Source organism: Oncorhynchus tshawytscha, linkage group LG22 (genome assembly GCF_018296145.1).
Source record: "Oncorhynchus tshawytscha isolate Ot180627B linkage group LG22, Otsh_v2.0, whole genome shotgun sequence".
NCBI lineage: Eukaryota > Metazoa > Chordata > Actinopteri > Salmoniformes > Salmonidae > Oncorhynchus > Oncorhynchus tshawytscha.
Genome location: NC_056450.1, coordinates 14,739,198 through 14,756,469, shown reverse-complemented (window position 1 = coordinate 14,756,469; position 17,272 = coordinate 14,739,198).

Here is a 17,272-nt window from a genome sequence, read left to right as displayed (position 1 = left end):
TACACATTTTTACTCAGTGAACATTATTTTTGCACACATGTAGTCTTGTGCACTTGATCAATGTCTACTATAGTTGCCATTATAATAGAGCAAAAATCGAATGCCTGTTGTTTCATTCTATTTCTACTTTAAGATGTTTTTTCCCCAAGTGCAATACTTAGATGTGTGTGTGTGGTCACAAGTGTTCTATTATAAAGGCTTTCATGGCTAACTGCAATATTAGTGTATTGTTTTTCTCAAAACTTGAGTGTAATTAGCAGTAAAGTCTAGGCAACAAATAACATTGGATTGCTTTCTTAATTTTTTTTAGCTGTGAGTTAGGTTCACATTGACCACTTTTTATTTTACACACAGACTGACCATGTAGATCATATTCTTTGTTGTTTAATTAGCTAAAACATGCATTTCCCCCTAGCAGGGATTTTTTGCATGTTTCAGTGCAAAAAAAAAGTGTCACCTTTTTGGGCCCTCACCAGTTTGCATCCCTGGTTAAGGGAAGGGTTAGCTGAAAGGGTTAAGGGTAGGGTTAGCTAAAAGTGTTAAGGGAAGGGTTAGCTAACATGCAAAGTAGCAAACAAATATGAAGTAGTTGTTACATCTGTTACACTGTTACATCCAATACCTGTTTGCCTGAGGCTGATGCCATGCAGGTGCTTGTAATGAGATTCTAACACTCAAACTTTGGGTTGCTAGATGTCTGCGTTATTGCCTTAAGTAACCTGTCTTATGTACCACGCTAAACTGTTTATTTATTTTTACATATTTTTACATACAATCTACCTGCAGTGAAGCCGTTCAAAATGTACGTTGCATTCAGTCATCTAGCAGACTCCCATCCAGAGCGACCCACAGGAGCAACCAGGGTCAAGCGTCCAGCCCAAGGGCACGTCGAGAGATCTCCCACCAAGTCAAATCGGGGACCCGATCCAACAACATATCGGCCACCGGCCCCATCTCCCAACCGTTAGGCCACCAACCATCCAAGATCCCCCAAACGCCCACCCCAAGCCACCGTCCCCAATGCACCAGCAATATGGAAAAAAAGAGAAAAACAAAGGAAAACATCAATTTAAAAAAGCAAAAGACAAGGACAACAAAAATCCAAACAGCAAGGCGTTTGAGTGCATGTGTGGCACTATTTGTGTGTGTGTGTGCATGCGCGCACACGTACATGTGAGGATGCGTACCTGTACATGTGTCCGTTTGAATGCGAGGTTACGCGCGTACAAGCACCTGCACGGTATCAGCCTCAGGCAAACAGGTAATGGATGTAACAGTGTTGCCCTTCAGTGTCATTGAAACATACTTTTTTGTTGTTGTTTATTTAGACTTTATTTTTTACTTTTATCTTTGACCGTCATTCTATCCACCACCCAGCAACTCCACTCCCACTTGTCTTCAGTTTCACATCTCAACCCCCAGCTTCCCTCAGCCCATTCCATCCATCTCTGCTGACCACCCTCTTCGGATTTCTATGCGCCATATAGCTTTCAACTATGCTGTGATGTTTAACATACAATTTGAATCTATCTAATCGAATAGAATCCACAGTTTGCAAGTTGAAGATAAATACTCTTACTAAGAGTACTAGTATATTAGTAATTGACTGACCAGATCTCCCAACAATGCTATTTTTAGGGTCAATTTTAGATTAATGGCTTTTTCAGCCATTCCTCAACCTGAGACCAGAACAAATGGTCTATTGATTCTGTATTCTCACAACAAAATCTGCAGAGCTGTGACGTTTGTATGCCCCAAATATTAAACATTTTGTTGGTGCCAAGAATTCTGTACAATAATTTTAGCTGAAAAGCACAATGTCTTCAATTAATCTTGCGTTGTTTTATATATAAACTCATACACCCTTTGCAATGGAATCGGTATATCAAAAATCTCTTCCCAGATATTTTGGAATCTGTATGGCACAGCTGTCAACATCCTGGTTCTCAAATGAAACTGGTATACTTTCCTATTTATGCTATTTTTGTTACCTCCGCCAGTTTTGATCCTTTATATTGGGCAGACAGACCAGTTCCCTACCTCCTCCCGTTGCCACCCGTGTCCTCCATTTTTGGGGTAATGTAATCAATTGGTTGTAATCTTAAGCAGAACTTCCCATACAATTTCGATAGCTCCATGAAAGACATAACTGTAAAATTCCAATTTACAATATCATTTAAAAACAAAATACCCTTTTCAAACATAGAACACATATTTTTTCTATCTTTTCGAGGGGATGACATTGTAACCAGCCCTGCAATGCTTGTTCGAAAAAGAGAGACACTTTCAACAATGTTTCATTTTCAATTCATCGAAAATGAGACATGGCAATCTGCACAAAGGCAAAAAGGCAATTTTTAAACAGTGGACATGTTTTCTCAGTAATCTACTTGAGAATAATTGTTTGTATAAGTGAAGCTTTTAGAGAGAGGTGTAGTGCTTTTATAATCTCAAACCACCCAGATCATATTCATTATATTGATACTTCATCTTGTCTGGTTTAGAATCCCAGATAAAGTGAAATATTCTTTACTCCAATGATTTGAAAAACGAATCATCAGGAGTAGGCAGCACCATAAGTAAGTGAGTAACCTGAGATATGACTAAGGAGTTCATTTTTCCATAAATAGACAGGTATTTACCCCTCCATGTTTGCAGGATCTATTTTTACTAGTTTTCTATTTCTATAAAAAGTTGTGCTCATATCTTTTGAGATATGAATACCAAGTACGTCTACTTTACCGTCAGCCCATTTTATAGGTAAACTGCGGGGTAAAGTTGTGTTTTTTAAAGATCAAATACGTAACATGATACACTTATTATAATTAGGCCAGAAAAGTTATCTAGATCTTCAATGAGAAATTGCAAGGATCTAGCTTGCAGACTGAATATAAAACTTGAGTCATCGTCATACATGGACACCTTTGTTTTTAAACCTTGGATTTCTAATCCTCTAATATTATTGTAATAGCTAGCATTTCGATGGCCATAACAAATAGATATGGTGAAAGGGGGACAGCCTTGTTTAACTCCTCTTAATAGTTAAAAACTCTGAGAAGTAGCCGCAATTTACTATTTTACACCTGGGGTTGCAAAACATTACTTGTACCCATTGAATAAGAGACTCACCAAAGTGAGTCTCTTACTCTTTCAAAATCCGCTGACAGACTACCATTTCTAAAGGAGTAGTTCAAACAAGCTAATAATGGAGCTATGAGTATATAAAAAAAGGCTTGCCATCAAGCCCTGGTGTTTTTCCAGACTGAAAGGATTTAATAGCCTCGAAAGGTTATTCCTCTGTAATTTGGACTTCGCACTGATCTTTTTGTCTTTGTTAATTTTACATTTTTGTTATTATTTGGAAATAATTCCTTACAGTAATCGTCATTCTAAGGGTTAGGATGAGACAGAAAATAAAATATATGCTTAAAATATTTAGCTTTCTCTTTTAAAATATAATTTGAAGAATCATGGATGACTCTGCCTTTAGTAACGGGTTTCTGCGAATTATTTCTGGTAGCATTCCATGCCAAAGGTAACATATAATCATTTGAATGTCCCTGATTTACATGTACTATGTTACTTCGACGTTAATGAGACCAGGCTGAACAGCTCGAACTACAGTAGGCCTAGTTGGTCTTTTTGCATGAATAACATATGGGTGAAGTGGGCAATTCCCTTTCTTTTTCGGCATTAGACCTGCCTAATTCTCACTTGAAACATCGTTTTTATGTTTAACAGGCCAATTTACACTTTCTGTTAACATATGACCCCAGAGTGATATATTCTTGCAATTTGTAGTCAATGACATTTCAGATTTACATATAGCTAATTTTTCACGAAGTAGTTTGGATGTACTGAACTATGCTTTATCAAAGTAACTTTAGTTAAAGAAGATCCATTTTTCTTTAGTGTAGTTTAACTTCTTCCAGTGTGATGTAATTGGTAAACTATTTTTTGAGGACCTTCCCCTACACTGATCGTTTCCAAATCCCCATTACCTCACACCTGTTTTTAGATTACAAGGGGCATAGTACTACACACAAACAACGGACAGTGCCAGCCAGCAATACTGGAGAATGAGCATTTGGCGCAGGCTATTACAATTAATTTGATGTAGCCTAGCATCCTATATCTCGTGAATCCGCAGCGTCAGACAAAACACCAGTCAGTGTCCAATGTCCATACCACATTGGTCCAGTTACATCAGGGTGCCACTATAATTACAGAAACATTATGCACCAGAAGCATAACTGTGTTTACATATCTGATGCACCACGGACTCCAATATGCGCGAGTGATTTTAACAAGCGAGACCTCACTGTCGATGTTAACTGCACCCTTGTTGTACAACCTTCTATCCGGAGAATGATGTAGTATCGTAGCCTACTAGGCCTATGGAATATGGTCCATTGTCGGCTATCGAATACATAGATTAAGCTAAACCTATAACAATGGTCCAGGCATCCGCAGCCCCAGCACCACTCCAGCCATGATAACGCATAACCGGAGAGAGGACATCGCTTCAAATACATTTGCCCTATATATTAACCTTGATTGTCCGAAACAGTAGTTGCGTAGTCCACTTGTTTTGTTTTCATCATCTCTGACCCAGTCTAGAAGGATTTGCGTCTCTTCTCATCCCAGACACTCGTCCTCTTCCTCCGAATTGAATGCAATGCTTGAAGATTAGAAGCAACTGACATCAAGAACGGGTCAAACTCCCCCCACCATAAACCATCCGCGAAATGTTCTTGAGATGAGCAGTTGACATTTTGCAGAACAGTTTACGGTTCATTTCCAGTGTGCATAATAACCATAATATCCGATTATTATGTAATTGTATGACTTTCTTAAACCTATCTGAATGATAGATAGACACCTTGTGGGGCAAATAGTGCATCGACGATAACACCTCCCCAACCAACCTGGTCTCAGAGCATTTTGTGTTATTCTGTATGTAAATCCGAGTCACCCCATTTTGTATATGTTATGTTTAGTATGGTATGTATTCATTTGTGGATGTGCATCACCCATTTCATATGATGTGTTACAAATTAAAATTCACATTATCTGTTACAAATTAGCAAAATGTACAATACCTTATGAATTTGCAAATGTACAATATGTTACAAATTTGCAAAACATATATATTCTAGCTAGGTGGCTAACATTAACTAGCTGGCTAACGTTAGCTAAACTAGGGGTTAGGAGTTAAAATTAGGATTAAGTTTAGGAGTTAGGCTAAAGGATTAGGGTTAGGGTTAGGGGTTAGGATTAGCTAAAGGGGATACGGTTAGGGGAAGTGTCAGCTAAGATGCTAAGTAGTTGCAAAGTAGCTAAAAAGTAGTAAGTAGTTGAAATGTTGCAAATGAGCTAAAATGCTAAAGTTGTCCGTGATGAGATTCGAACTCGCAATATCTGGGTTGCTAAACTTTTGCGTTATTGCGTTAAGTAGTCTGTCTTATGTAACCATACCAAACTTAACATATCATACTAATTTGAGAGTCCCTGATTTACTATTTTACTCCTAGTCTATGAGACCTGGCTAACTACTGGAACTACAGTAAAGTCTTTTAGCTAAGTAAAATAAAATATGGGTGAAGTAGGCAATCATTTCCTTTCTTTTTCGGCATCAGGCATGCTTAATTCTCACTTGAAACATAGTTATTGTGTTTAATTGTCTAAATTACACATTCTGTTAACATACTGTATGACGAAAAGTGATCTAGCATTTTGGCAATATAATGTTTTCAAAGTTCTACCAAGTTCAACTATTTATCTGTACATTTTTAAACCCTTAATTTTGAAATTTGTAGTCTATGACATTTCAGATTTACATACTGATAATTTCACTAAGTAGTTTGGATGTGCTGAACTACCTTATCAACGTGACTTTATTTAAGTAAAATAGATTTTTCTTAAGTGTAGTTTTAGTGTAGCTTAGATCACAAGGGCATATTACTACACACAAACAATGGATAGTGACAGCCCGCAATAGTGGAGAAGGAGCATTCTTCGCAGGCTATTACAATTCATTTGATATAGCCTCCTATAGCCTATTTCCTGAATCCGGAGTGTTAGAACAAACACCAGTCAGTGTCCAATGTCCATACCAATATAATTATAGAAGCATTATCCATAAGAAGCATCAATTCATTTACATATCTGATGCACCACTGACTCCTACAGTATATGTGCAAGGGATTTTAGCAAACGTAAACTCACTGTCGATGTCAACTACACCCTTGTTGTACAACTTTGCATCCGGAGAATGATTAATGTAGTAGCCTACTAGGCATATGGAATGTGGTATTCGGTATTCCACTATTGAATACATAGAATAGGCTAAGCCTAAAACAATGATCTAGGCATCAGGCGTCCGCTGCACGTCTATAAACTATGAGACCAGGCTGCACCAGCACCACCGCTGTCCACTGGCTATGGTGCTGAAACTGCACTAATTCTCTGTGGCTTTTCCTCCCCAAGGCTGTGCGTGCCTACCCGCACATAAAGTTGCTTTCTACTAGGTCTTTATTTCTCTATTCAATATCAGAGAACGAACATGCATTTTTGACAATATACTGTTTTCAAAGTTCTACCAAGTTAAACAACATTTAACTATACATGTTTTAAACTCTTATTTTATGAAACAACAAACATGCTTGGGGATGTTTTAAAGTGGGTTCAATAGCTAAATCTATTTTGTAATGACACTTAGTTCCATTGTATCCCAACATGATCTTATTCTCAGACCTGGTGCTAGAGGGCATAATATAAAATGTGACAGAAACAAGTCACCTTTTCATAGGTCTACTACATAGGCCTTTTTACAAATAATTTTGTTAGACAGACATTTGTTCTACACAAACATATAAAACAAAACAAATACAATTGTGTACATTGTTACAAAATCATACTCCTCAAAAAATGCTAACCTCCCCTGTTATTTGTAATGGTGAGAGGTTAGCATGTCTTGGGGGTATGATCTTTGAGCCTCTGTAACTAACCATTTATGATGATTTGTAATCATGGCAGCATCCACATTAATGTAGAAGTGATCGGAAACATTATATTCTTATTTACAATAAAAGTGACTCCAAAATGACACAATGCATTAGTTACCATTCAATTTATATAGGGCACAACATAATCTAAAACAAAACCAAAACAAACTGCAAATACATCCAACAAATTTGTAGTCACAAGCTTGATGTAGTCATTGGTTGCTCATACTAAACTTTTGGCTACTTTAATATACATATAAGGGAATTTCAAATAGAAGGAGACATTCTGTTCTATCACCTCATATGAAACATTTGATCTCAAATACAAAATGCTGGAGTACAGAGACAAATGAAAAGGTTTAGCTTCACTGTCCAAATAAATATGTAGGGGAGTGTGTACACACAAAGTTAATGGCAGTCTTTCTTTGTGAGTCATACAAGTATGACTTGGGACAAATTCCACAAGTCCACGCAATTGCCATCTCCAAACATGAGGAACGCTGCCAGGCCCATGGTATTCACCATTGTGATGAGGGAGAACACAGTAACCCAGGAAGTTGTGACCTTAATCAGGTAAGCAGACGTACAACAGAACCAGCCCTGTAGGATACACAAACTGGTCTCATTTACAGTCAAATACAGTATATAGGCCTATAATACACTTAACCTTGAACATCATATAATTCTGATGTACAATATACATAGCGTCTTGATATCTGATATCTACCTGTGAAAGCCCCACATATATTCAAAAACAATAATGAGCCATTTTTGGGACCAACATATTTGTTTGCCAATCTAAATGGAACAAATGGAACGGATGAAAGACACAACGATAGCGAAAGATAATGGGTCCATACTTATATAACATTCGAAAAAGTTTCAACTTAAACTTTTTCTCAGTCTCAAAATCGGCATCAGTCAATTAAAATCGTTGACATAGTTGCACGTGATAGAACGCTAAATGTTAGCTGTTCCCATTAGGTAACCTGGCACACTTAGCCCTATGCCACAGGAGTCTATAGAGCGCGATGGGACAAGGAAATCTCGGCCTGGCAAACCCTCTCCTAACCTGGACGATGCTGGGCCAATTGTATACTGCCTCATGGGTCTCCCAGTCACAGTCAGCTGTGATACATCCTGGGATCAAACCCAGGTCTATAGTGATGCCTCAAGCACTGTAATGCAGCCTTGGCCCTCTCCTTTCAATAGCCGTGAAAGCCTCAATGTACTCAATTACTGTATTGTGCATTGTTTTCCTTCATGGTGATGGAAAATCTACAGGTAAATTGAGCCAGCCTATGTGCAATAGAGTAATGGTGGTTTGTAAGGATGTTAAATTAATACTGCACAAAATGTGGTTGTTCTCCATGTTATTTGATCAAGAAATATATTTAATTTGATGTGGATGTTTTTGTGTCTTTGCCCATAACTTTGCACCTTTCGATGTACAGTAAATGTTTCCATTAGAATGACAATTGCAGAGAAATGGACAAGGCAACAACTCTTACACTTCCAATTATTGAATCATACAAGATACTGTTTTTAATTATACAACTCAGAAATGCAAATTTATCATTCAGGAAATTTGAAGCAGAGCAGAGATCTTCATGCCTTCTGCCAAACCTTGTCTGATATCACTCTTTTGGTGATATCACTATTGTGCATGCCCTTAGTGACAGTCTGTTCAACTACAGCCCAGAAGCTGTGTTGTGGGGTTTGTCCCTTCTGGAATGTCTGATCAATCTTATTACTTCAGTCTTATAGACTATGTAGGCGTGTACAGTAACAACGCCTCCCTTGTCCACTGGGAGGATGGCTAGAGTTGTGTAATTCTGGAGATTTAAGGGCTTGTTTCTCAGAGCCAGTAAAGTTCTTCCTGACATTTCCTATTGCCTCCAGCTTGGATATGTCTTTACGCTCCAGGTGGAATGACGGTAGATGCACTCTAAAAGGAAAAGGTTCCTGGAGTATCCTTTAGGGATTATTCAAATTGAAAATGTGGGGGAACCACTATAAGCTATTCGAAGAACCCTTTGAAAGGGGCCCTTCAAAGAACCCCTTTTAATTGATCCTCGACATACCTTTTGAAGAACCTTTTGGGGTACATTTTTTTAACTACACTCCCTCCCTTGTAATTATTATTAATATTAATAATATGCCTACTGTAACAATAACACAATATTTTAGTTCTGTGTTTATTAGGATTTTAGTGGCAAAGCAGAATAAAAACAAATCTAAATATGAGGTAAACTCCCAGCAGAATCCCATGTCCAATGGGTATTTCCTCTGGCGTGTTGATGTTAATGTGTTGATGTTCTCTGTATCCATAGCCAGAAGGATATTGCAGTGCATGGTGATTGAACAGATTTCCTGTTATATTCATCAGAGGTATAGGGAGGGTGAAGTCTGTGAATCCCCCCAAAATTGTAATTATACAGATGATTAACCAAACATTGACACGACAGTATTCATACCTTGGTTTTGGTTGTAAATGGGAAAAAAAAACTTTTGATAATGGTTTTCATACACATACCTTGTCCATAATGTAGAGGCCTATGGGACATTCATTGACGAGGTAAGGAAGGAGGATGGTAAATGTGATCTGCATAACATACCAATTTACATATGTATGCCTCCTTGTCTGTTCAGTCATCGACACCCAATACAGCTAGCCTTCAACATATTCTTATAGCCTACATATTCTTACCTCTTGGATTGATACCCATTGAATTGTGTCCATTTTCTGTTTTAGAAAGATTTGTACAAATGTGAAAAGATAGACATTATCGTCATAAAACAATATGAATACAAGGGACAAACCTTACCTTAAATTGAGGATATCTTTACAGTACTACAGTTAAGTGCCTGCAGCTGCTGTCCTTTCAAATTCAAATCAGAACGTTTCAGTTGGGCAGTTAGGTTCCTGCAAGAACCCCCTCCAACTAAGGAGGTTCCTCGATGAACCCCACCACCTATGGGGTTCTTGGAAGAATCTTTTGGGAGCCATTTTCAGTGCCAAGAACCCAAAGGTTCTTCGAAGAACTTTGAGGATCTTAGAAGAACCCTTGTTGAACCCTTAATTTGTGCAGAGTGTGGAGCCCTAAAAACACTTTTAGTGGGGACAGAAGGGTTACAATCTCTAAATAATAGTTTCAGATGCAATGTGTGTATGAATTAGCAGTCGAAACGCACTCCAGTTGTTATCCCTGATATTCAGGCTGATTTGCACGTATGTGTTTTATTTGGTATCAATGTATATATTTTCTGTATATAATGATAAAGGAAACAAAATATTCTAGGCAGAGCATGCCCAAGGCTTGTGGCTGAGCAGTACTAGAGCGAAATTGGCAACATTTAAAAAAATCTGCTCTATTACACTCTGCTCTATTACACTCTGCTCTATTACACTCTGCTCTATTACACTCTGCTCTATTACACTCTGCTCTATTACACTCTGCTCTATTACACTCTGCTCTATTACACTCTGCTCTATTACATGGCATTCAAAAGCAGCCATTCTTTAGGCTATCAAAGAACTGTCATTCATATCAATGGATAGAATCAGGGAATGAATGTTTGCAGCAACCATTACTTGGTCTGACAAGCTGCATAACAAATGAGGCCTAATTAGACAGAAGAACAATTTTCTAGTTTGAAGGACTTAGTATCTCTTTTCAGCAACTTTTTTTTACTAAGTAGTTAAAGAGATAAGTCGTTAGTATCTCTTTCAAAGTCGTTCAAACGAGATAGTCAACATTTAAAAAAATTATAATTGCCTCTGGCTTTCATATACAGTATAGTCTATATTGTAGCGACGATTATGTATATAGCAGTAGCTTATGTGTCGTTCTCCAAGCAGAGACTTGTCTGGCAACGAAACAGTACATTCGGCCTCATTTACTGCTGATACGGCTAACTTGCTTAAACAAAAGTTTTTTTTACTGACAATTGAGATGTACAAACTAGGGCATAAGGGGACGACAAGCGAATAAGAGGCAATCCATAATTTCGAATAACACATTAATGAGCGCACTAGGACGGAGGTAGTTAATATAACTATTTGTTAAGCACTTTCGAAATGAACACAGACAGAATTCAGAACACGGGCCGTTCTTACAGTGTTCTCCCTGTACACCAAGTCAGAACCGCTGGCTAAATAAAGGGGGCATATAAGCAGACAATGAAAGTTCTTACAATATCCAATGATTACATTTCTCAAAAACAGGTTATAGGCTACATCTGCACCACCAAGTCAGAACAGTAGGCGAAATTAAGAGGTGAAGATAGACAAAATGATTAGGGCGAGGCACATGGGCTACTTGTAAGGACCGACGCTGGAGAAAAGAAGCAGGTATGGGGAGTAGAACATTTAATATGGAACAGACAACAAACAGGACAGAGACAGCATCAGAAACGGGTATCCAAAGATGAACTAACATTAATCCTGAAGCAGGGAACAGATCTTGGGAACAGACAGATATAGGGGAGGTAATGACAGAGGTGATTGAGTCCAGGTGAGTCCAATAATCGCTGATGCATGTGACGGGGGAAGGCAGGTGTGCATACTGATGTTGGCAGGAGTGCGTAATGCAGGGGAGCCTGGCACCTTCGAGTGCCAGGGAGAGGTAGCGGGAGCAGGTGTGACACTACTAACAGCTTACTACACCACATATAGTTAGTATTACTTTCTTAGCTACAGTATACATATCTCCCTGGTATATTACATCATTTATGCAGAAGCATACAAGACATTTTTGGACTCACGTTGTTGTGCTGTGCTCACTTGAACAGGAAGGTGGGCGCAGCGGTCCTTCGTGGGCAAATTTTGTCATCAAACTTTGTCCTCAATGTCTGGCATTTTCTGGATTTATGGTGCTTTCAAGACAACTGGTAGAATCATGATGACGTCAGTGATCTTCAGGTCGTAGCTCTAGAAAGAGGTACGAGTTCGATTTTACAATTCCGAGTTGGATGAAAGTTCAAAACATATTTTCCCAGTCATAGCTTGTTTGTCCCGAGTTCCCAGTTGTCTTGAACTCACTTAAGTCAGATTTTGCAGTCCCGAGTTAACAGTCGTTTTGAGCGCGGCACAAATCATGCTTAATTGACAGCATGGCCAAAGTTGAATGTTTATTATTTTAAACTAGGAAAAGAGACCCTTAATCTTAGACTTGGGACCACACAGCCACTCCACTGAATAGCAGGCTAATGATTTCTTTGCAATGCTTGCAGTTAGCCACTGATTCCAACCAAACCACTCATTGTTGAATTTGCGATTTCCAACTTGTTGTGTAATGTTTATGTCCAATGGCCGATGAGCATGGATACGTTTTATCTATATTTATCTCTTAATTATTTCTCTTCATATGACAAAGATGACAAAAATGGATTTGCTATTGGATTTGTTATTAGCATAGGGCTAAGTGTGCCAGGGTATCCAATGGGAACAGCTAACATGTAGCATTCTATCATGTGAATCGATTTTAATTGGCTGATACAGATTTTGAGATGGAGAAAAGGTTCAAGTTTAAACTTAAACCCAAGTTTAAGTTTAACATTTTCTAATGTTCGCAAGTATGGACCTAGTGAGTAGGACAAACTGACCAAACCAGATTCCAGCTCACGATGGGGCCAGGTCCAGTACATTCACAGACACACGACTAGGGCATAGGGACAATGGCAATGAGTTAGTATACTAATACCTGGATGAGAAGTTACCCTACAGATGTTTGTAGTATGTACAGGTGTACTTCTATAATGTGTATTGTATAATGTGACATGAACACACAAACAGATGTTGAAGGTGGCCAGGCCTGATGTTGAAGGTGGCCAGGCCCTTAGCAGCAGAGACAAAGGCCACAGCTGAAGGGAAATGGAGAGTGGATAAACACACCTATGGACCAGACAGAGTATGTAACATCCAGAGTCAAGTTATTTAACTTTAAATTCTCCATTTGAAGAGATAGCTAATTCAGTAATGTCAGTCATGGAAAAGAATTTGGATATATTCCAATGGAAATGTCTCATTGCCTTGTCTGGCATGAAATTGTGGAGATCCCACCTGTCTGAACAAATCTCTTACGCATACTTTCTCTCTGCCCACATAACACTGAATATTATGTGTTCAGTTATACAAGAACGTAAGTTAGCGATCTTAAACCAAATAGGCTTACCTGCATCATCTTCCTAACAGATGCTGTTCCAAAACCTAGAACAGAGAACAGTCTGTTATTACCATGTCCTGTAAACTGTGTCATTCTTATACCTTGCTGAATGAGGTGATATGAAATGTTATTCTCCAAAGAGCACAGATGGGATTACTCACTTACTTACTTACTCACCCATCCCTGGAACAACCTATATTAGAGGTATGAATTATGATATAGTGAATTGTCAGATTAGACTAAATTGCAATGGTTAGACCATTTATTTTGGGTGAACAAGGCAGTTTAGGTAAGACATGAGGAGGCAAAGAAAGAGCCTTAAGAAATTAAAGCGTGCGGAAATATATCTTTGAAGAAGGTTGGTAGCCATGACATTAATGTGTAACTAGTATTACAGAAGCATACCACCCTGCATTCCACTGCTGGCTTGCCTCTGCAGCTAAGCAGAGTTGGTCCTGGTCCGTCCCTGGATGGTAGATCAGATGTTGCTGGAAATGGTGTTGGTGGGCCAGTAAAAGGCAATCTAACTTCTGGTCTAAAAAATAAATACATATCCCAATGCCCCAGGGCAATGATTGGGGACATTGCCCTGGGTAGGGTGCCGTCTTTCGGATGGGACATCGAATGAGTGTCCTAACTCTCTGTGGTCTCTAAAGATTCCATGGCACTTATCATAAGAGTATGGGTGTTGACCCCGATAACCCCGTTAACCCCTCATACCATCATGGCCACCTAATCATCCCCAGCTTCAAATTGGCTTATTCATCCCCTCTCTTCCCCTCTGTGACTATTCACCTGGTTGTTGCTGTAAATGAGAAAGTGTTCTCAGTCAACTTACCTGGTAAAATAAGGGTTAATAAAAATACAATTAAGACCATGGAACTGGAGAGAAGTGAAGAACAAGAGAGTAAAAAGCAGTGTAAGCCATGCAAGCAGGCAAAAACAAGAGGTTGCCGCCCAACATCAAATCAAATCAAATATTATTAGTCACATGCGCCGAATACAACAGGTGTAGGTAGACCTTAAAGTGAAATGCTTACTTACGAGCCCCTAACCAACAATGCAGTTTTTTAAAAACACATAAGAATAAGAAATCTAAGTAATAAGTTATTAAAGAGCAGCAGTAAAATAACAATAGCGAGACTATATACAGCGGGGTACCGGTACAGAGTCAATGTGCGGGGACACCGGTAAGTTGAGGTCATATGTACATGTAGGTAGAGTTATTAAAGTGACTATGAATAGATGATAACAACAGAGAGTAGCAGCGGTGTAAAAGGGCGGGGGGTGGGGGGGTCAATGAAAATAATCTGGGTAGCCATTTCATTAGATGTTCAGGAGATTTATGGCTTGGGGTAGAAGCTTAGAAGCCTCTTGGACCTAGACTTGGCGATCCGGTACCGCTTGCCGTGCAGTAGCAGAGAGAACAGCCTGTGACTAGGGTGGCTGGAGTCATTGACAATTTTTAGGGCCTTTCTCTGGCACCGTCTGGTATCGAGGTCCTGGATGGCAGGAAACTTGGCCCCAGTGATGTACTGGGAGGCCGAGCAGTTGCCATAACAGGCAGTGATGTAACCAGTCAGGATGCTCTCGATGGTGCAGCTGTAGAACCTTTTGAGGATCTGAGGACCCATGCCAAATCTTTTCAATCTCCTGAGGGGGAATAGGTTTTTTTCGTGCCCTCTTCACAACTGTCTTGGTGTGCTTGGATCATGTTAGTTTGTTGGTGATGTGGACACCAAGGAACTTGAAGCTCTCAACCTGCTCCACTGCAGCCCCGTTGATGAGAATGGGGGTGTGCTCGGTCCTCTTTTTCCTGCTCCACAATCATCTCCTTTCTCTTGATCATGTTGAGGGAGAGGTTGTTGTCCTGGCACCACACGGCCATGTCTCTGACCTCCTCCCTATAGGCTGTCTCATCGTTGTCGGTGATCAGGTCTACAGGTGGTAAGGGTAGGTACTGTTGTGTCATCGGGTAGGTACTGTCGTGTCATCTGCAAACATAATGATGGTGTTGGAGTCATGCCTGGCCATGCAGTCATGAGTGAACAGTGAGTACAGGAGGGGACTGAGCATGCACCCCTGAGGGGCCCCTGTGCTGAGGATCAGCCTGGCGGATGGGTTGTTACCTACCCTTACCACCTGTGGGTGGCCCATCAGGAAGTCCAGGATCCAGTTGCAGAGGGAGGTGTTTAGTCCCAGGGTCCTAAGCTTATTGATGAGCTTTGAGGGCACTATGGTGTTGAACACTGAGCTGTAGTCAATGAATAGCATTCTCACATAGGTGTTCTTTTGTCCAGGTGGGAAAGGGCAGTGTGGAGTGCAATAGAGATTACATCATCTGTGGATCTGTTTGGGCAGTATGCAAATTAGAGTGGGTCTAGGGTTTCTGGGATAATGGTGTTGATGTGAGCCATGACCAGCCTTTCAAAGCACTTCATGGCTACAGACGTGAGAGCTACGGGTTGGCAGTCATTTAGGCAGGTTACCTTAGTGTTCTTGGGCAAAGGCACTATGGTGGTCTGCTTAAAACATGCTGGTATTACAGACTCGGACAGGGAGAGGTTGAAAATGTCATTGAAGACACTTGACAGTTGGTCAGCGCATCCTCGCAGTACACGTCCTGTAATCTGTCTGGCCCTGCGGCCTTGTGAATGTTGCCCTGTTAAAAGGGCTTACTCATATCGGCTGCGGAGAGCGTGATCACACAGTCTTCCAGAACAGCTCGTCCTCTCATGCATGTTTCAGTGTTATTTGCCTCAAAGCGAGCATGGAAGTAGTTTAGCTCGTCATCCATGTGGCATACTGTAGTTAGTTCACATGTAAAATATGAGCTGTACCACACAGAGGGCTGTTTGAACATTCCCAGCCAGTGTTTCTTTGACAGACCAAAACTAGATCGATGGCTTGACACCTCTTCCATTGTGTTCATCTGACTTGCAACCAACACGCAATGTCACATTATTATATACTGAAAAATAGGAGTAGGGTTGTAGAGAGTCGAAGGACCATGAATATAATAAGAAACCTTAGGTGCTGGCTTAAGGCCGGTAGCAACCACTACAGAATGTCCGGTTAGAACAAGGATGAGGCGGATGTCCAGGTTAAGGGGAGTTTAATGGAAGAAGATGTTCACATTCACACATCACACATCTGACCACTCATGTTTCAGATAACTGAGAATCAGGTCCAGTGAGAACTGACATTAACTATGTGCAGTAGTTTAGATGCACACACAATTAAACATCAGACATGCGGGGATTCAGTCCACAGGAGGAAAAGTTCAGCAGGAGAGTAAACTGTGGAAGTGCTCATCAGGATGGGGATAGCATGTTTCTGACCACACAGTGTGCTGGGGTCATAGACTAACTGAAACTAGAGTCCTGGGAAACAAGGCCACTGATAGACTGAAGGAGACGTAGTGATAAATATTTGGCGTGACCTTGACCAATAAGACACAAACAAAAGTGGGGGTCCTCTGAATGGGAGACTAAGCTGCCCGACTAGATCTAACCAGAAGGGATGGCTAGAATCAGCTGTCTGAAGCTGGCCGTTCTAACATATACAATAGTATGATTATAGCAGCCTACCTCATGAACATAACAACCAGTTAAACAAGTAGTACTTAGCTATAACACATGCATGATTTTTTTGATAATTTCAAACTATAAATATATTATTAAATACAGTACTATACAGTAGTAGGAGATATTCTAACATCCTACCTCATATGAAACCTATAACCAACCACTTTTTATTTGACGCTTGTTGGACATGGCAGGGCTTGCATCTATCACAGATTACAAAGGGAAACCAAGCCACGAGCTGCCCAGTGACACAAACCTACCAGACGAGCTAAATGCCTTCTATGCTCGCTTTGAGACAAGAAACACTGAACAATGCATGAGAGCACCAGCTGATCCCAGAAGACTGTGTGATCTCGCTCTCCGTATCCTTTAAATAAATATAGACCTTTAAATATGTTAACATTCACAAGGCCGCAGGGCCAGACGGATTACCAGGACATGTACTCCGAGCATGCGCTTGCATGTGTCTTCACTGACATTTTCAACCTCTCCCTGACCCAGTCTGTAATAC